This window comes from Petaurus breviceps, unplaced genomic scaffold, assembly GCF_028583685.1.
Source record: "Petaurus breviceps papuanus isolate PSGF00001 unplaced genomic scaffold, PetGlider_PUasm1.0 90881, whole genome shotgun sequence".
Classification (NCBI taxonomy): domain Eukaryota; kingdom Metazoa; phylum Chordata; class Mammalia; order Diprotodontia; family Petauridae; genus Petaurus; species Petaurus breviceps.
In genome coordinates this window covers 11,234,473-11,255,578 of record NW_027187369.1, presented here as the reverse complement: position 1 = coordinate 11,255,578, position 21,106 = coordinate 11,234,473, and the positions used below count along the sequence as shown (strand labels likewise).

General features: G+C 40.4%; 1 protein-coding gene across 3 annotated transcripts in view; it reads left to right on the top strand.

Annotated features, from left to right (window-relative positions):
* Positions 1-21,106, top strand: part of LOC138150690 (PABIR family member 2-like) — a 97,240-nt gene that overhangs the window by 40,847 nt on the left and 35,287 nt on the right. The gene's annotated exons all lie outside the window — the stretch shown is intronic.

Sequence of the window (21,106 nt, the reverse complement as noted above, 5' to 3'; positions counted from 1 at the left end):
TAGCTGCCAATGTTGCTCCTTTGTAGTTAAGATTGTATGGAAGGATGAGGATTGGTTTTAATGTTTGAAATGTTAATAGACTTGGTAGTATGCCTGAATTAGTTAGTAAGAATGTTCCAGATCCATATAATCCAGGAATAGTGGTAGCTAACATTTTTTCTCAAAACTTGTAGCCCCGAGGAATGTATAACATATTATTAATATTTCTAGTTATTTGTTGTCAAGGAGAAGAAATTCCAGCCTTGATCAAAGATGCCTAGTGCATCCAGAATTGACTAGCCAGTGTTACTGATCTAAAAAACTACTGTGCAGGAGAGTGTACATGGGGCCACCAATGTCTCCTGTGGCATGAAGGCCATAGGGATTTTTGTGCCTTAGGGGACATTGTTCTACTATTAAAAGAATGTAAAGCATAGGGGAAGGAGAAAGCAAAAGGGGGTGCCGTGTGTAATGATCTAATGTAGGGTCTGGTGTGCCTTTTTCTTTTCAACTTTCTTTGCTTTCCCCTATGGTGATTGGTACCAATGATTCAGACCCTGTGCATCACAGTTTTGGTGTTGCCACTAGAGAAGATGGATGGCTTTAAACAACTTTCATGCTGCCTTGAAAAAAGGCAAGTCTCGAAAGTTTAATTTCTAGGGAGAAAAAAGGTTTGCAGGCCTGATAATTGAATATTAGCTCTGTATTTGAATTGTAAGCAGCATTTCAGTTAGTCCACGGTAGCAAAACAAGGAATTTCATAACAGGAAAAATATTAACTGAGCTAGATAATCCATTGATTATGATCTACTATCATTCTATTTATTATTTATAACTGTGTAAAAAGTCTGTGTGATGAATTATAGTATTTTTTTATGATTTAAAATTTTTAAATGTTTGGTAGTAACTGCTGGCTTGTCTCTAATATACAAAATTGCCTGCCATAAGCTTTCATTTTTGATTGATGGTTCAAAATGCTTTTGTCTGTAATACAGCATTTGTGTTTTGTTTTGCCTTTTAAGAAAATAACACTGAATTTTAAAGAGAATTTATGTGTTTTGAAGGTAAGCAAAGATTGGCAATATTGTGTAGCTTGGCTGGAGGGGAGAACTTTTCAGCTCTAACAAGGCCATGGTGTGGTCTACAGGAGTCCAATTACAGTATCTCATGTTCTTTATTTTAACTTGTAATAATCATGGTAGCCAATAATGGATTTATTACTTGTATTATTTTTATCCATGGAGTATCACTAGTTTTCCCCACCTCAAATAGATGTGTATATTGTAAAATATTAATCCATAGTGTGCCATTTAAAAGAGAACATATAATTAGTTCTACAGTATTCAATGTATTCGTTTTATTTGTATATGAACCATATTATTTAAGATGTTTTTGCCTGTACAGTAATAACTAGAGTGTTTTATCTTACAGAATATTTATCCACTTTCACTTTGCTGTCTTTTTTGCCTTAAAGGGACACTTTCAGTCATAATTTTCAGACCCTGAATTGATTGCTAAGATACATACTTTCAATTCTTAAGAGATGATTAAATGTAATTTTAAAATTTTAATCATTGAATTTAGGGGGAAGGGAGCTGGAAAAGAGAAATGAGACATCAACATATTCCTACAGTGTTCACTGTGAGGATATAAGAGCTAGGAGATAAGACCCATGAAGTCATCTTGCATTGTTTAAATGGCAGTTTGGTATTAGTGGTTAGAGGCTACAACTTGGAGTCAGGAAAACCTGAGTTCAATATCTGTCTCTAACACATACTAGCTGTGTGACCATAGACCAGTCATTTAACCTCTGAAGGCCCAAGGTCACTCTGGGGTTCTATTCCAGATGAGTTGCTGGCCTGCATTCAGCATATGGAGTGCCCTATACCAATGAAATCATGGGTCTGGACCAAAAAAATGAGGGGGGAGTGTTTTTAAGTGATCACACATAGTGATCTGTTTTAAATCAATTCTAAATAAAGGTCAATTAACTAATGAACTTTGTTGACAGTCTAGCAAATGAACTTTGTTGACAGTGTCCCTTTATTTCCATATAAAGTTCACTCTGCCATTTGAAAAATCATATCTGTTATGATGTGACGTAGAGGTTGTCATTTATCCCCATTATACTCTCCCGCCCTCTTCTCAGTGTCTTTGTTGGGCAACACGGACAAGGGACGGGAGGACCAGCGTCTCCCTCATGGCCATCAGATGGTTTCGTCTGCCTGACTTGTAGAAGTGATGTATTTCATGATTACTGTTTCGGGAGTGATGGAAAGTGTTCTGTGAAATGTTGGCCTTTGTAAACATTAGAATGAAAATCTCATAAAATGTGAACACATGCATAAAACTTTGTATTTTCTTCAAAAAAAAAAAAAGCCTGGCTGTCTCTTTTCTCATTGGTGACTCTGACTTTGCCGCCATATTCTATGTCTTGTACCTCTGGCAGAGCCTAATTCACTCCCTTTTGTATTCCTGATAATTCTTCTAATTCACAAAGTTAGCTTTGACCATATGGTAATATTACCTTTTGAATTTACAGGAGAGCATTGAACACCTGAGAAGTTGCACTATCAAGCTTCTACATTTCAGATACTCCTCAACTCATAAGGCAGTGTGCAATAAACCAACAGATTTATCTTCCCCACCCCTAAGCTACCCTGGACCACCAAGAGCCACCTACTGGCTGAAGGAAACTGGATCGCTGCCCCTGTCATCTACCTCCTTTGTTTGCCCCTAGGGTGCGGCACAAGCTGTGTGCCCTGCTTCCCCCACCTCCATCACTCCTAACTGCTCACAGCATTGGTAATTCAACCTCTAGCGACCATCATATCATGCACTCCATACAGCTCTTTTGGGATACATTTTGTTAGATTGATGAGATTGTACTGCAAGCAGGGACTGTGTCTGATTTTATCTTTATATTTTCCCCAGTGCCTTGTACATAGTAGGTACATACAAGTTCAATGAACTTATCTGCAATCTGGCTTCGTTAACTTTTCACCTTTATCTGCTTCTACCCTCCCTGTACTACCTTCCCCCAAGCTGAACACAGCACTCATGCTCCCCACTTCCATAAATAATACAGCAAAGCAGCCAGGGCTTTGCACCAGCACTGAGAAGGGGCTGATAGCTCTTGCAGTTCTTTAGCAACACAGAAACTGCTAAAGGGGCTAGTCCAGAGGTGGGGAACCTGGGGCCTGGAGGCCATGTGTGGCCCTCAAGGTTCTCAAGCATGGCCCCTTGACTGAATCCGTTCTGTGTAGTTTGGATTCAGTCAAAAGGCCACATTTGAGGAGGGGGCCTCCAAGCCCCAGGTTCCCCACCCTTGGCTGGACTAGCCCCTTTGGCAATTTCTAGTTAGGAAGAATCATTAGTTAAATTAGGAAGCTACCAAATGGCTTGTGCTTCCTTCCCCTTCCCCTGCTCCCCTACTGAATTTATCTGGAATTTATTTCCATATACTCTACATGGTAGGAAAACTAGACCACTCATCATTATCCCAACATGTCCTACAGTCTCTTACTTCTGCATCTTTGTTCACCCTGACCTTTGGACTGTTCCATATCACTTGTTGACACCTTGCTCAGCTCAAAAAGCCCTCCTCTATGAAACTTTCACTTACTGTCCCCCAACAAACCAGTAGTGATTCCTTCTTCAAACATCACCAGGCCTGGAGTCAGGAAGATGCGAGTTCAAATCCAGCTTCAGACATGTACTAGCTATGTAATCCTGGGCAAGTCATTTAATTGCTGTTTGCCTCAGTTTCCACATCTGTAAAATAGGAATGATAATAATAATAGCACCTACCTTGCAGGGTTGTTGTAAGGATCAAATGAGGTAATGATTGTAAAGCACTCAGTTCAGTGCCTAGTATGCTACATAAGTTTTAGTTATTGTGATGTATGCTATTCCCATTTTGTACTTTTAATTTGTGTACATATTATCACTCTTGCTGGGCTGAAAGCTCCTTTAGGTTCAGCACATAAAGATAGGTCACCACTGACTATCTGTTAACTGTTGAATCAACGAAACACTTCTTGAATCCCCTTTTCCCTTCTTAACTCATTACCACAGGAAAATCCATTTTGATTCTGCATTTCTCCTTTTTTCTTTCCGTTAGTTCTTTTTATATAACTCAAAACAAGCATGGGTGATAAATGTGAAAATGGTGCTTAGGATACAATGCCTATATATCAAGAAAAAGGAAAGCAGTAAGTTTTTAAATGAATTGGGTAAAGAATTGGTGCTTAGCAACCTTTAAAGTACCCAGAATTCCCCTTGGGTATCAACAGAAAATTCTATCTACCATCTCCTTTTTACTTCCAATGAAACCTACTCTGCTTCAAGAATATAACTTCCTCTTCCCTCTCATCAGAGGACCTTGATTTTACTGAGAAAATTGGGATCATCCATCTTGAACTCCCTCTTACTATTTCTACACTTCAAATCCTATCAATTTTTTTCCCTAGGGAAGGAGGGATGGGGGTGGGGGGGGTGAGGGAGATAACTGTGGGACAAGCTCCCAGAGGAGACACAAGGAGAAAAATTCAACTGTACAAGTACAGGGTTTGGTCTTTAAATGGGAGACTGGAAGAAAGAAGGATGGATATAAGATCATTCTATAAAATAGTGTCGAGCACTAAAACTCAGAATGACCTAGTGAGGAATGCCAATGATGACAACAGTGGGGCGTGGTATAGTGGACAGAACTGGCCTCTTGAGCCAGAAGATCCAGGTTCAAGTGGGCACATTTGTTGTGTGCCAGGCACTGTGCTAAATGCTGGACACTTAAACTTGCAGTGCTTTGGGCAACTCTTTAACTAAATTACAGAGAAGGTGCCAACCTGCATTGGTAAAGGGAATTTCCTCACCTGGGAATTACCTGAATCGATGAAATCAGTGGTCCAGTTCTTAGCTCTTCTCTCCTGTTGAAAGAAAGAGAAGGATCAAAAAAAGAAAAATGAAAGGACCACTTCTTGGGTGGATAAGATAACTGACATCAGAGAGCAGGCAAGTCTCATTTTGCTTGTTTTCTCTGCCAAGGAAAAGGTTTTCTGACCTGGAAATAACAAAATAAAAGGGCAAACAGGGAGTCGGTACTCAAAATAAGTAGAGATAATAAGAAAACCCCTAGTTCTGCCCTTGATGAATTCAAGTCTCTTGGTCCACACGAACTACATCCTTAGATACTGAAAGAACCTGCAGATATGATGGCGAACTACTTAAGTGATGTCGAAAATGTCATGGTGAATGGGAGAGATGCTGCCAGACTGGAGGACAAACATCTTTCAGTTTTCAATAAAGGAAAGAGAATGGAATGCAAACTTTACATGCCTGTGGACATGTTGATTTCTGGGAAAATGAGAACAGATCATGAAACATCTAGTGACTATGTAGGAAAAGAAGCAGTGAATAAATACAATGAACCAAAATGGTTTCATCAAGAACAGATGACAATTGAACCTTATTTCCTTTTTTGATAGTAAACTGGTAGGCCAGGGTGATGCTCCAGATACAGTTCACTTAAAATGGGAGAATTATTTCATAGTATCATAAGAGCATAGACTTAGTGGTAATCTAATTCAACCTCTTCATTTTACAGATGAGGAGACTGGGGTTCAAGGAGGGCAAATAACTTGCCCAAGGTCAAAATGGTAGAGCCAGAATTTGAACCCAGGTCCTCTGGCTTCAAATCCAGTATTATTTTCATTATATGATAGAGAAAAGTTGGAGAGATGAGGGCTAGACAAGAGGACACTTAAATGGACTTGGAATTGGTTGGCTGAATTAAGAGCAGTATTAATGGTTCTAAGTCAGCTTGACAGTCAGACTAATATCGATTTGAGTACCCCAGGACTTCATACATGCCCCTGTAAAGTACCATTTGAAATTCTGATCAGTGACTTGGATAAAGGCATAAATGAAAAGCTCATTAAATTTGCAGATGTCACGAAGCTGGGTGGTACTATGGCTAAGAATGTTCAAATCCTGGCTTGGACTTACTAGCCATGTGAGTGACCCTGGGTAAATCAGTTAACCTGTCTCCGTTTCTTCAGTAAAATGAGAATAGGAGGCAGCTAGGGAGTACAGTAGATAGAGCATCAGTCCTGAAGACAGAAAGGGCCAAGTAAATCTGACCTCAGACACTTACTAGCTGTGTGACTCTAAGTCCCTTTGCCTCTGCCTGCCTCAGTTTCCTTATCTGCAAAATGGGGATCATGATAGCATTTACCTCCCAGGGTTGTTGTGAGGATCAAATGAGATAATAAATGTATAGCACTCTGTAAACTTTAAAGTGCTATATAAATGATTATTCTTATTCCCCCAAGCCCTCTGCATTCTGGCCAGACTGGCCTTCCTACCTCTATGCTATTCCTCTGGCTATCCCCCTATGCCTTGAATACATTCTTCCTTCGCAGCTCTCTTGGAATCCCTAGCTCTATTCAAGGTTGAAACCAAGTGCTGCCACCTCCTGGACCTTTTATGGTCCCCCTAATTGTGAGTACTCTTTCCCCCACTACTCCAATTATCATATATATCATATTATCATATGTATTTCCTTATCTGTATACATCTTGCTTCTCCCAAATAGAATGTAAGGTACTTGAAGGCAGGAACTGTTTGGTTTTTGTCTGTATGTATCCTCAATGCCTTGCATATAGTAGATGCTTAATAAATACTTGGTGAATTGAAGCCCCCATTCAAGATGAATAAGATGATTATCATTCGATTTGAGTGGGGGAGAGGGGGCTTTTTCTTTTCTTTTTCTTTATTTTTTGAGACAATCGGGGTTAAGTGATTCACTTAGGGTCACACAGCTAGTAAGTATCTGAGTGCAGATTTGAACTCAGGGCCTCCTGACTCCAGGACAGGTACTCTGTCCACTGCAGGGCCACCTAGCTGCTCTCTGGGCTTAATTTTTTTTGTAGTGACAGGATGCAGGATTTTTTTTTAACCGATTCCTTTCAAGATTACAAGAATTAAACAGGCTTTGTGCACACTAGCTTGGGAACCTGGCCATCATTTATAACATAGTCTCTGGGGAAAATCTATATTAGGAGTTTCAAACAAGCCAATGTTTGGAATGTCTTTTTCATTTAAGTTGAAGACTGCAGAGATCTTTACCCCTTCCTGCAGAATTCCCTGAGGTGTTGTTCAATCACACCTTTTTTCAGCATTTTCCGCCCAAATGTATTGTTTTATCTCAGAGTTTGAACATGTTACTTAATTTTTTACACAGACAAAACCAGTTTCCCAGGTAGTCACTTAAAAGGCTATTGGTAGCATATTGTATTTCCCTTCTGCAGTAAGAGCTTATAGATTAGCCTAGAAAATACTTTGACATTTTACTCATTTGAAAAATGCTATCTTTTCAAAGATCAACCATTGGGTCTGTGCCTTTTGTCTAGACTTGTGATCTCTTGATGTGAATGCTCCCTCCACCAATGCTGACCAGAAACTCCTCTGTAACTCCAGGGCTGGTCCTCTACCTACCATACCTCATTCCCTTTATTGAGCTGACATGACCGGTTTTTAATTTTGTGTTTCTGCATGTGTATGTTTGTAACACATATACATATGTGACCTCTTTAAATATAAAATTAAAAACTAGTCATTGCAAACCCTGGAAATGGTGGAAATAGCAATAGAGTTGGAAACAGGACAGACCAAGGTTCAAGTGTTACCTCTGATAATAAGTAAAGCTGTACTAAAATTTTGGGGATACCCTGTGTGTTAACTCTTTTCAGGGTCATCTGTAAAATGGGCATCAAAATACCTGTAGTCTGTAATCTCACAAGGTGGTTGTATCATATGAAATAATGTACGTAAAGTGCTTAGCAAACCTTGAAGCGCTATAGAAATGGCCATTTTTATGATCATGATTAGTGGATGGTGACAGACCTCAAAAGGCCTTATTGAATGTAACTTGAACACAAATGGCCTTTCTCAGTTGTAGCTCACTTAAGAGAGCTGGTTACAAATCAGCTTAGCGTTGTCCATTTCAAGAGGTATTTGAATGAGTCAATTAAACTATGTAATGTATCGATGGGGAGGCTTCAGACACTTAATACCTGAAGGAGTGTGGGCCTTGGAATCCAAAGACATCTTCACTTGCTGTCTGTATGACCTGAGCTCAGTCCTTTCCACTTTATGGGCCTCATCTCTATGATGGAACTGAGACTTTTGAAGCTGTAGAACATTAGGCTACTGATATTAATAGCAAATTAGTGGAAGAAAATGGAGCCTTAGGAACTTTCAAATTGGATTGGCAACATTAAACACTTGGGGGAAATCAAACCTTGTGGAGCATGGTTTAAAAAAAAAAGGACAGAGAGAGGATTCCTAGTTTGTATAAATTAGTAAATTACTATTAATGAGTTGGGAATCATAGACTCTAGAAGTTGATGGAGGGGCAGCTCTATGGTACAGTGGAAAAAGTGCTGGGCCTGGAGTCAGGAAGATGTGAGTTCAAATTTGGCCACAGACACTTAGTAGCTGTGTGATCTTGAGCAAGTCATTTAACCCTGTTTGCCTCAGTTTCCTTATCTGTGAAATAAGCTGGAGAAGGAAATGGCAAACCATTCCAGTATCTTTGCCAAGAAAACCCTAAATGGGGTCAGGAAGAGTCAGATATCACTGAAAACAACTCAACAACAGCAATGGTTGATGAACAGAGACCCCTTCTGAGAATATCTGCAGATTTCAGTGTGGATCTGAGTATAGTTGACCTGTCTGCCAGGATCTGGTACGACCCCTAAAAGCAAGAGAGTAAACAAGTTGCCTATTAAACAAAACATCAAATAAATATTAATATTCAAGTTCCTCCAGCCTGGAATTCTATATATGACATCTTGATAGCCAAAAGCCCTTTCTTGAATTCTATATCTCAGAGAAGATCAGACCCTCTAAGGTCTGTAACCAGCTTTTTACAAGCTTTTTACACTTACAAAAGTGAGAGTCACTTGAAAAGGCAGAGTTGATGTGGCTTGTCTTCATTAAAGAGCGAGTAGCTCAAACCCAGATGCCAATTCATAGGTATACATTTATGAGCTGTTCTGTTTTTCTTTCTGTTCTTGTCACATATTTAAACAAAATTTAAAACTAGTCATTTCTATTCTTGAGCCTTGTCAGTGTCAGTCCTTTGCTCTCCCACCCTCCTGTCCAACTTTGCAATATACGAATGGAAAGAACAACATTCGTTAGGCAAGCAAATGTCTTGAAATATGCTCAATATATCAAAACATCATTCTTTTTTCAGCCAGGACACAAATCTCCCATCTGTCTCATAAGGCAGTTAAGGGTTTGGGGGTGATTTGTTTTTTGTATTTTTTTGGTGCAGCTGCAATTTGCTACATATATTGGTACATAAGTTGTTGGTAGCTTATGTTTACCTAGCAACAAAATCTGTTTGGCAGGAGGCTGTGGGAAGGGAGATGTCGTGAAGGCTGTTTTGTGTAAAGCAGTTTCTTCATCTACAAATGCGAGAAAGGCCAGTGTCTTAAGCCAAACAATCTGCCTTTTATATACTTTTAACCTGATCTGCAGAGTTAAATGCATACTTGTAGAGTTGTCTACTTGAATCACCTTACAGACAAAACAGAATGCCAGTTTTCTGGAAAAGATCAGCAATTTGGTAAAAATCAAGGAGAAACTGGCTTAGTTGTGGGTGGAAAGACTATTTGTTTAGGACCAATTTCCTGGCCTCTGAGCACAGCACTCATTTGCAATGTCTTATTTCAATGGGAAGCGCCTGAGGATGGACTATATGTCTGGAAGATTGATAAGTTTGGGGGAGGGGCATAGCCATTGATAAAAACAGCATTAATCCAGTCTGCCAAAGACATAGAAGGGCCATGATCTTTGTTAATGGAGGAGAGCACTTGGCCAAATGAGATCCCAGGTCCATTCGAGTACAAAAATACTCCCAATGTCAGAAGATTTCTCAGAGATGACATTTCTACCTGGCTCTTGGTGATCTTTAGTAGAGTTAACCTTGACCTATGTGGAGCGGTTTGCCTTTGTTGCCTGAATAAGTTTTGTCTTTTTCAACAGCATTTCTGTCTCCTTGCCCACTTTCTACTCATTGGAGCAGAGCATGTTGAAAGAACAAAACACAATGAGGAGAGCTGACTAACTATGGGCTAGTCAGAGGTCTAGGGCTCTAAACCCAACCCTGGTCCTTACTTCCCTTGTGACCATGGGGCAAGTCACTTAACGGATCATAGGAAGAGATCTTGGAATCCAACTTGCCAAACTCCCTCATTTTACAGATGAGAAAACTGAGGTCAAGAAAAGGAAGATGACTTAGGATCATAAGATCATAGATGCAGAGGTAGAGGAGATCTCAGAGGCCACCTAATTTGAGTCGAAATAACTTTCCCCAAACCACACGGATGATAAGTAATAAAGGCAGAATTTGAACCCAAGTCCTCTGATTCCAGGCTAGTGCTCTTTCCCTCCTGCCATCTTGCATCTGGACCTCATTTTCCCCATTTGTCAGATGAGAGTATTGCCTGAGATGATCTCCAAGGTAACTGCTATTTCTAAAGCAATGATCCTTCATGTTGTGCCTTTAAAGCTCTCAGGTATACTTTGGGCATTCATTCCAAGAGTGAATAAAGGAACCAAGGGCCAGAATTCTCCTACCTTCGGGTCTATAGACAAAGTTTTTAACATCAGAGTTGTAAAAGTTGTTCTCCATAATTTGCCTACAACTCCAAAGACCTGACTGTCTCCAGAGCTGTATGTATGAGTTACTTTGAGAGATACAAAGAAAAGACACAGAGCCCTTGTATTTGAGAGTGTGGGGCAAGGAGAGGGCAGGAAAGAGCAGGGCAATCCCTAGGGAAGTTGGGAAGTAGGAAATGGCTGCCTTTGGTACCCTTACCTGCTACCCTAGGGCCTTCTCTACACTTCCCTTTTGACTGCAGTATCTCTCTTCTGTCAGTGGAGGAAATATCTGATTTGATATTTTGATATTGATATATTGATATATATTTGATATATTTTGATAATTTGATATTGATATCAAATATCAGTGGAGGAAAGTATCTGATCCAGTTCATCCACGCTATGGTTACACGAATGCAATATGTTTTTCCTTAGAGAGGTCTTTGCATTTTTTTTTTTTTTGCAAAAGGGAGAGAGCAATGCTTGACAGGGGAATGTAGCACTAGGGAGCAGTAGGGGTGGATATTTTTGGTGTGGGGGAGTTTCCGGCATTTTCCCAATGATACCATGTAGGTGACAGGTTGGTGCTAGAGTTAGAAAGTTGGGATTGTGGTGACATCACATAGTGGTGATAGTTAAAAGAGAGAAAAGGAGCTCAGGCAAGAAGGTGTACAAAGAATTAAAAACTAAGCAGAAAAGGGCCAAAGGAAATGAGAACTGAGAATGCTGGTTCAGTGAAGGTTTGGGGCTTTGACTGAAAGGAGACTGTTCCCTGAGGAGACCTTAGAGGACTCTAAGTAAAGTGCTAGAGTACCAGCCTGATAGCAAAGGGGCAGTAAGGAAATGGATGGAAGGGGATATTTCCTACTTGCTCTAGAAATTTGGCAGTGAAAGGAAGGAGAAGAGAAGATGGTAACTAAGAGTATCAGTAGGGATATTGAAGGGTTTTTGCTTTCCTTGAGTTTTGAGAGACAGGTATATGTTTGAAAGTAAAAGCTCAGGATCCAATGGAGAAGCAGAGAAAGTCTGAGAGTAGGGTCCCTCAGGAAGTGGGAAGGGATAGAATCTTGAGCACAGGTGGAGAGAGGACAAGAATTAGGAAAGAGGAATAATTTCCTCTGAGACTAGAGATGTACAGACAGGGCCCCACACCCCATCACGAGATGGTCTCAATTTTTTCCATAGAGTAGGAGGCAAGATCATCTGCTAGAAGTGAGGGGGTGGGAAGGAGGGGGACTCAGGGGCTTGAGAGGAGAGAAGAAGGTCTGGAACAGCACTGTGGGGAGGACACAAGAGACAATCATGGATTGCTGAGCAGTGGTGAGGGCCAAGTTGAAGTTTGACAGCATGGATTTGTATCGGGCCAACTCTGGAAGGTTCTACAGGAGCCAAAATGTGCAGTGGGCCAAACCTGCAATTCCACATAAGAAAGAAAATGTTATCTGGAAAAGATTGTCTTGCAGCTTGCTCTAGGAAAATTGTGTTTAAGTATCTTTTTGCAGCTTTGTTGCCATACATTAAACACCTCCTGAGGACCTGTTTTAGCACATATTGCAAAATGCCTTCAAAAGAATCTGACCAGACAGGTTGAGGCTCTGTTGCTTATGTGGTGTTTTGCTAGGGTGATCAGCCAGATTCCACTGCTTGTCCTGGGCCCACTCCCCTAACACAGGAGCCCTGAGGCTGCCTGTTCACTAGCTCATCCCTTGCAGGTGGTTTTTCCTTACATCACTCTGCAACCCCAGTGGATTTAAGTAATGTCCTTTCCAGATGTCCAGATGTCTTTTGGGGAGTGGGGGGAGAAGGAATGATTATGGAAATATAGAGCCTGTTGATGGGAAAAGAGAGAAAAATAAAATGAGATTATCTACAGTTTTCTTGAAAGGAACAAAAGTGGTCAAATTGTTTAGAGATTAATGATTAAAAAGGATAGTTATCAATTAGTCAATCCACAAACATGTGCCATGCAGGTGTTGCAGAGACAAAGATAGTGAATGAAATAATCCATACTCACAAGGAACTTTATTCTAGCATGGGAGTCAGTTACTATTGGTGCTGTATCACAACAGTATTGAAAATAGTGACTTTCTTCATTAAAAGGTTATGCTAAGCTCAAGAATTTAGCTTTAGAAAAGGGAGAACATTTTGGCCAACCAGATAGTCTCATGGAAGCCTTTTACTTCTGCTGTCATTGTACTTTACTAGCTCTTGGAATGCAATTGTCTGCATTCGGAAGCTGATAAGTAACTTGGTTAGCTCACTTTTTGTGAGCTTTTCTTGAGGTTTAAAATGGGGCTATGTGTACGTTATTTTATACACACTAATGGCCAGAGATAGAGGAAACATTACCCATTTTATATAACTACACGAGGCCTTAAAGAATAATTAAGAGATATTGGATCTAAGTATTTCCAATAGCAGTCCCATTACTTGCCTCTTATGCCCATCAAAAATGGGTCTCAGTCTTAAGATGTCAAAGCATTCTTCCCCATTTAAACCCTTAACACTTTACCAAAGTGAACAATTAAAGCTGCCTTAGGCATTTTCTAACTGCTTATCTCAACCAAATTTAGACTCTATAAGTCTCCTAAGGTAAGACTTTAATCCTAGAAAGTAAAACCTGGGCATACCTCCTAGTAGAAAGGGGTGGAGATGAGCTTCATTTGCTCTTGGGACAGTGAGCACAATAGCTTGGGAGGAGTACATGAATTTAGGAGAGCAGCAGGAAGAGTTAATGGGTAGAGTGAGGCCCACCTAAGGGGCTTGGAGGCTAGGCAAAGAAAGTCTAACTTAATGTAGTAGACACTGGGGAGTTAGTTTCTTGAGCAAGGGAGTGACAAGCTGAAAGTGTGGTCTACAGTGAGTATGTGCAGGATAGATTGGAGTTAGTGAGACAAGAAGTAGGGATGACAATAAGTCGACTATTACAGTAATATAGGAATGATCAAATGAAAGGGATGTTGTAGAATGGAATCTCTCTGCATTAGGTGGAAGTTAAATTCCAACTCTAGGTTCTGCGATAGAAGATGTGAAGATATCTTAGAAGATGTTTTTTCATGAAAAAAATATAAAGTGGGGCGGCTAGGTGGTGCAGTGAATACAGCACTGACCCTGGAATCAGGAGGACCTGAGTTCAAATCCAACCTCAGACATGTAAAAAAAAAAACTAGCCGTGTGACCTTGGGCAAGTCACTTAACCCCAATTGTCCTGCCTTCCCCCCTCCAAAAAGATATATATATATATACATATATATAGATGTATATATCATCATATGTGGGTGTACCCACCTGCAGACCCCCTTATTGTACTATATCCCACCACATAGTAGTACCCTGCTAAAAATCTGTCCGGACTCATTCTGGCTCAGCAGAGAAATCTTGCAATTTGAAGACATAAGCAACATGGGGAAAATGTGAGAAATCCCTTCCTAGTATTGGGTTGTGATATAGCTCTTATTTTTCACCTCTCCTTATCATACATCACAGTATATTATCTGTGTCTGTGTGTGTTTGTGTGTGTGTTGTGTGTGTGTGTGTGTTCCTCCCAGTAGACTATATGCTCCATGAGGACTGGGACTGTATCTTATTTAAACTTTCTATCTCCCTCTGTTCTCAACACATTTGGCACTTCATAAATACTTATTATTCTAAGCTCCTTGAGGGCTGGGACTGTCCTTTGCCTCTTTTTGTATGGTATATTTTTGTATAGTGCTTAGTATAGTGCCTGGTATATAGTAGGTGCCTAATAAATGTTTACTGATTGATTATTGATCTTCTAAATAGCCTCTCTCTCATTTTCCCTTTCTGAAGTCTCTCTACCTTTTTTTGGTTTCTGATAAATGTCACTATTTTAGCCATTTAACTGTTATCTTTTGCTAGGGCTAAAACCCAAACTGAAAGAAGTATAATCCAACATTAAAATACCTCAAAGACTTAGGTGGTATCCAGACATGCTAAGTAAGCAGGGTATGTTTGAGTTATAAATGGAAATCTCTTTTGCAAGTTTACCCTGGAAGCTCAGTAACTGGGGCAAGATACAAGAAGGGTGGGATAGCCTGCCCAAAGCAGGTCTGGCAAGTTCCTGTGATGCCAAGTCGCTAGGTAACCCTAAAACACAGCTGTGAGTTTTCCAGGATACCATGTCATCACTATTCTCTGCCTCTACTCTTCTTTCCTGGCCTAGAAAAAGACAAATAGTATAGGTTACCCTGCAGGATACTGGAGTAGTACACCTTTAGGAAGAAGAAGATAGTTTCTGAGGACTGAAAGGGAGCTAAGAGATCATTTAGTTTAACACATTAACTTTAAAAATGAGGAAACTGCAACTCAGAGGCTTTAAGTGACTTGCCCAATATTTCATATGTATTAAGCAGTTGAGTATTCGAACTTAAGTCTTCTGACTCCAAATCTAGTATTCTTTTCTTTATTGTTTTATTTCTAACTTAGCCCCCTCCTAATTTTCCAGTTTTCATATACTTTATTTCCTGCCAAGTACTCTTTTATCCAGTAATGCTGGCCTCCTCTTTGTTCCACAAACAAGACCCTCCATCTCTCAGCTCCAGACATTTTTTCCAGTTGCCATGCCCCCCCTCCCCCATCCCTGAAACATTTTCCCTCTTCATCTCCACCTACTGCCTTCCTTAGATTCCTTTAAGGCCCAACTAAAATCCCATTTTCTACTGGAAGTCTGTCCCAATCCCTTTTAATTCTAGTACCTTCCCTCTGTTAGTTATTTCCCATTTTCCTGCATAAAGCTTGTTTGTACATATTTGTTTGCATGTTGTCTCCTCGATTAGATTGGGAGCTCTTTGAGGGCAGGGACTACCTTTTGTCTCTTTTTGTATCCTCAGTGTTTAGCACTGACTGGCATAACTAGGTGCTTAATAAATGTCTATTGATTTTCACTATACAGTGTGTCCCAAAAGTCTTAGTGTAGTTTAAACCTACTGAAGACTTGGGACATCCTGTATAACACTCCCACAGAACTGGACATTTTTTTTTAAAGTGTTGCTATTAGTAGATTATGGGACTGTTGTAGATGTAATTTAATGAAGTTTTAGTAAGATATCTGACAAAGTCTCATGCTGTTCTTGTGGACAAGTTGAAAAAAATGTGGGCTAAATAGTAGTTTGGTATCATTGAGTAGACTCAGAGCTGGTTTAGTGGTCATACTCAAAGAGGAAATTAATGGGTTGATGTTACCTTGGAAGGAAGTTTCCAGGGGAGTGCCCCAGGCATCTCTGTTCATTCCCTAGGAGTCTGTGCTCTTACCCCAGGAATCTGTGCTTGGTCCTTGGCTGTTGAACATTTTTATTAGTGACTTGGATAAAGGCATGTTTAGGAAATGTGTAGGTGACATAAAGGTGGGAGGGATAGCTAACATCTAATTAAGGGGTTCTTAACTTGGGGTTCCTGGATAGATTCCAGGGAGTCCATGAACTTGGATATTATTTTCACTAATCTCTAACTAACATGGAACATGTCCTTCATTTATTCAAAAGCAGTATCCTAATAAAGGGTCGAGTCTTCCCCAGGCTGCCAAAAGGGGTCTAGAACACACAACAAAAGTTAAGAATTCCTGCGTCAGATCCCCCCAAATCTCAATACACTAGACTATAAGAACAAATCTGATAGGGTGAGATGTAAAATGTTAGTGCTTGAATTGAAAAAAAATCATTCTCCAATACAAGATGAGGGAAGTCCAACTAGACTGGTTTAACAGACAACAGTTTGCCTCAGAAAGATCTAAGGTTTTTAGAGGATTGAGAGCTCAATATGAACCAACATGATATTGCAAACAGCAAAAAAGCCCATAGAAACTTAGACCACGTTAAGAAAGGCATAGTAATTAGTGTCCAGGACCTGGAGGGTTAGAGAGAATTTCACTGTCCTTGCCTAGATCAGATCACCTCTGCGATTTTTTGTTTGGTTCTGGGCTCCACATCTTAGTGAGGACTCCAAGAAGCTGGAGAGCCTTTTGAGGAGGGAGACCAAGAGGCTAAACCTCAAGAATTATGCCACAAGAAGATCAGCTGAAGGAATTGCTATGTAGCCTGAAGAAGAGAGGACTTGGGGGAAACCTAATCTTTTATCTTCAAATAAGTGAAGAGCTGTCATTTGGGAGAGGGATTAAGCTTGTTTCTGCTTGGCCCCAGAGGGCAGAACTCAGAGCAAAGGGTGGCAGTTGCAAAGAAGCAGGTTTAGGCTTGATGTAAGGAAAAATGTCCTAGCAATTAGAGCTATCCTAAAGTAGGCCAGGCTGCCTGGAGAGAAAGTGGGTTCCCTTTTGCTGAATGTCTCCAAGAAAAGGCCAGATGACCACTTGGATCACAGAGCATAGGAGCCTGGTTCTAGAGCTGCAAGGGACCTCAGAGGCCATCTGGTACAAACCCTCATTTTACAGAGGAAGAAACTGAGGCCCAGGGAAGTGAAAGAATTTACTTACTATCCAAGCTCACACCAGTTTCATCAGAGCTACAATTTGAACTCAGGTTTCCTGAGTTTCTGTCACCAGTGTGCTCATTCCACTGTATCCCACTGCCTCCCTGTTGGCATACTGGAGAGTTGTTCTGGTGCCTCTGGGGTCCCTTCTGCTTCTGAAATTCTGGGAGTTTAGATGAGAAAGATGTCTATTTGACTCCAGGTTAGCAGAAGTGTTCTACTGTACCTCTACCTGAATATGCCCTTGTTCTGGATTGAAAGAGCCATGGGTGAGTCTTACAAATGTATGTGAATTCTTTCACCTCAGATTTGTTAAGGGTAGCTACCTTCTGTCTGCTGTTTGCCCTTTGGAAACTCCTGATTTGCTTGTCTGTATCAATAGTTTGGCACTTTGCACATGATAACTTGTATTATCATGTCTCCCCAACTAGATTGCAAGCCCCTTGGGAATCTGCATCTTGTGAGAGAAAAAGATTATTATATACTTCTTTGTTTCCACAGTGCCCTGCACACAAGTAGCAATTAGGTTAGAAAGAATGAAAAAAAGAAAATTGCAAGGAGTGGAAGAGATACAGTTTCTCCCCCAAAATATTTATGACCTAAAGGAAATTTTAATACTGATCTAATTCTAATCTAGAGAGCTCAGTAGTCTGTTCATTTCTACCCTCTCACCCCAAACAATGTAGATTGGTTGAACAGTCCACCAGACATTTCTCTCCAATGTAAATGAACAATCCATTTTGGCAGTCTAGACGCTGTGATCTGGGGGTGTTTGGGTATTAGTTGTACTTGCCAATGACTGCGATATATCATATATAATATGTGATACATGATATGGTCCACAGAGCCAAACAAGTGACTCTAGGAGTGAGTTATTGGCCTTCTGGATAGAAAAGGTGTTGGGTCAGGTCCAAACACAACACAGAATTTTCCTACTTTTAAGCAGCAAGGAAAATGAGGGCCAAGGTGACCACAATCCCATCCTGGCCTCTGCATCTGCATTTTCCAAGAAGTCTTTTCAGAAAGAGAGCCCTTGTCAGTTTTCTCAAAAATAAGGGGAGGGGGATGGAAAATGAAGCCAGGTATCCTTCTTGCCTCTGATATATTCAGTAGGTTTTGGCTAGAATATGGTCTCTCCCAGATCCCTTCCAATTCTAAGATTCTGTGATTCTTGTGATGCTAATTCCTCACCTAATCATATATACATTTAGCTGTTTACATATTGTATCTCTGCCACTACCCTGGGCCTAGTAAAATATACAGTCCTCAAGGGACTGAAAAATGACAGGGACCATTTTTTCATCATATCTTTGTATCTTCAGTGCCTTATATGTGGTATTGGATTGGATTCTGTTTGAAAGCAAAAGTAGATATGAGCTAGAGAACTCATCAGAACAGTACTAGAAGGTGAAAATAGGAAGGCAATGGAGCTGGCTCATGGGAGGTGGCAATGCCACGTAGGTTGGGGGCTATTTCAAGAGCACCTGGAAAGAATGAAAATTGGCCAGTAAGGATAGCAACCCTTTTGAGGACTAGACAACAAAGTGAGAAGGAAACCAGGAATAGGAGACCCATGGAGACAAACCCCTTGGGGTGGCATACTTTCTAGGCCAAGGTACCCTGCAAGCCAGGTAAAGCCAGACACACATTTGCCACACTGAGGATGGGGATGGGGACAGGGGGAGACATTAGGATTTACTATGCTTCCAAGCTGTGGGCTAGTGTTTCTAAGCCTAGCATATCCGATCCAAATGGGGGCCTATTATCTCCCGAAAAAAACAAGAGCTTCTTTGTGGTGCAGGGAAGAACTTGTGTCTCTGAAGAGCTAAGTTTGGAAACTTGTGCTCTATTGTTTTGGGTTGCTAGAGATTGGGAAGTGAGATGGCATCAGAACACAGAGCTTGTCTAATATATGACAGTGAAGAGAATGTGGTATTTGGGACAGAGGGGGCTTGGGTACAGAAAGGGAAGAACCATGGTTATTTGGTCTTGGTAGTGAGTGCTACACAAACATTAATCGGACCCTGACATAGATGGAATGGGCTGGTTTTTCTGCTTCATAAACAGGATCCTGAAGAGGGCACAGCCCTAAAAAGGTCAAGGAAACCTCTCCCCAAGAGGCTATTGATCAGCATTTATCGAAGGAGTCTGGTCAAGTCTGGTCAGAAGTAAAAGCCCCTTTTTCAAATGGAGACTGTTTTTCTGGGCAGTGAAATTCTGGTCCCTCTGGACATAACTGAAGTTCCCAAGGAGTCACTGGAGCAGACCAGCCACAGTTGTTATGATTATTAGTATTCATGGTATATTACAGTATATAGTATATTACAGTATACAAGCATTGAGAGACTGGTTGGCTGGCCACTTGGGTCAGGCGTTGAGGTTGGTGGGAAGGTATCTCTTGGCCATCATCACCTTTAGGCCTAGAGTCAGTCTGCTTTGCAGCCTCAGCTTTTTTTTTGGGGGGGGGCGGAATACTGATCAATACTAAACAGATTCACAGGAGATTTGTGTCTTAACCAGAATTACTTTATGATAGTGGGGGTGGTGGCAAACTTTTCTAGTTTGGGCACACTTGTATTTACCATCCACAGCACCCCATGTCTTGGTATTCAGCTTGGTCCCTGGGAGAATGAATTAACCATTGAAAATTTACTATGATGAACCTGGAATCAGGGCAAAGGCAACTGGATAGTCTGAGGGCTCTATTATCCAGGCCATGGTAGAGTCTGAAAAATGATCCCTGCTCCACCATACACTTTTCTAATGACTAGAATATTTATGTATATAATGAGTTTCCATCTCCACCCCCTTCCCCCAACTGGGCTAGATAAACATTGATAAATTCATTCTGTCTAACTCTCCTTTTTCAACATTCCTCAACAGTCATCAAAAGTTTCTGTCATTGCAACACTTTCTCATGACAGGCACGCCCCAGTGTCCAAGATGATAGCTTATTTTATATTAGTTATATTTTAAATTTGTCTTTTTAATAAGATTTTCAGAGACATTCTAATACCCTTGTAGAAGTATTGCACACTCTATCAGCAGTGCATTTAGAAATACTGTCAGACTCCGTTTCAGAGGGGGATGTTTTCTGACTTTTTCTCCTAGTGCCTCACAGCAGGAGAATAAACCCCATGAGGGCAAGGGCTGGATCTCATACTTCCTTTGTATCCCCCACAGTGCTGAGTACATAGTAAGCAATGCAATAAATATTTGCTGAATTGATTTATAAGCTATTTTCTCATATGTAGTGTATCCTCAAAGGTTTTCTATTAGAACATTTGGCTAGGATTAAATACAGATAAAAATGAAATCTGAAAAAATATGTAATGTATGTCAGAGTTCTATTCTCATGATTTCATATTACCTAATTTTTGGATTTCATTTCATTTTGATCCATTACACTCTTGTCCTTCAAATATTACACTCAAAACTTATGACCCAAAACATGAATTCCATCTTATTTCTTCAGAGTGAAGATTTTTCTCTTTTTTTCTTTTCTACCTTCATTTGACATTCGTTCTTCTCACACCATTTCTTGATAGTTTCTTCTTTCTGAAAAACTCATTGCGAGGGCTATTCCACCTTATCTTACTTCTGAACACTTGGTCCTTTCACTTCTGTCCTGCTTATATAATCAACAACTTTGAGGGGATTATGAAAGAGAAGGAATGTATGACCCCTTCCCCAACTAATTCACTGCTAAAAGAGGGAAGACAGCAGGATATCCCTATTACAACTTAAACCAACTCTGTGTGTGTGTGTATCACACACACACACACATACACATACACACACACACACAAATATCCAAAAGGTTAATGGGTTGCCTTGGAAAATAATAAGGATCTCTCCACTAGAAATGTTCTGTTGGGGGTTGGATCAGCATGTGTTGGGATAGTATAGGGGATATTTCGAATCAAATTCCAATTAGATTAGATGATCTTTGAAGTTCCTTCCAATTCTGAAATGCTATGATCCTGTCATAACTTAAGTGAATCACAAAAAT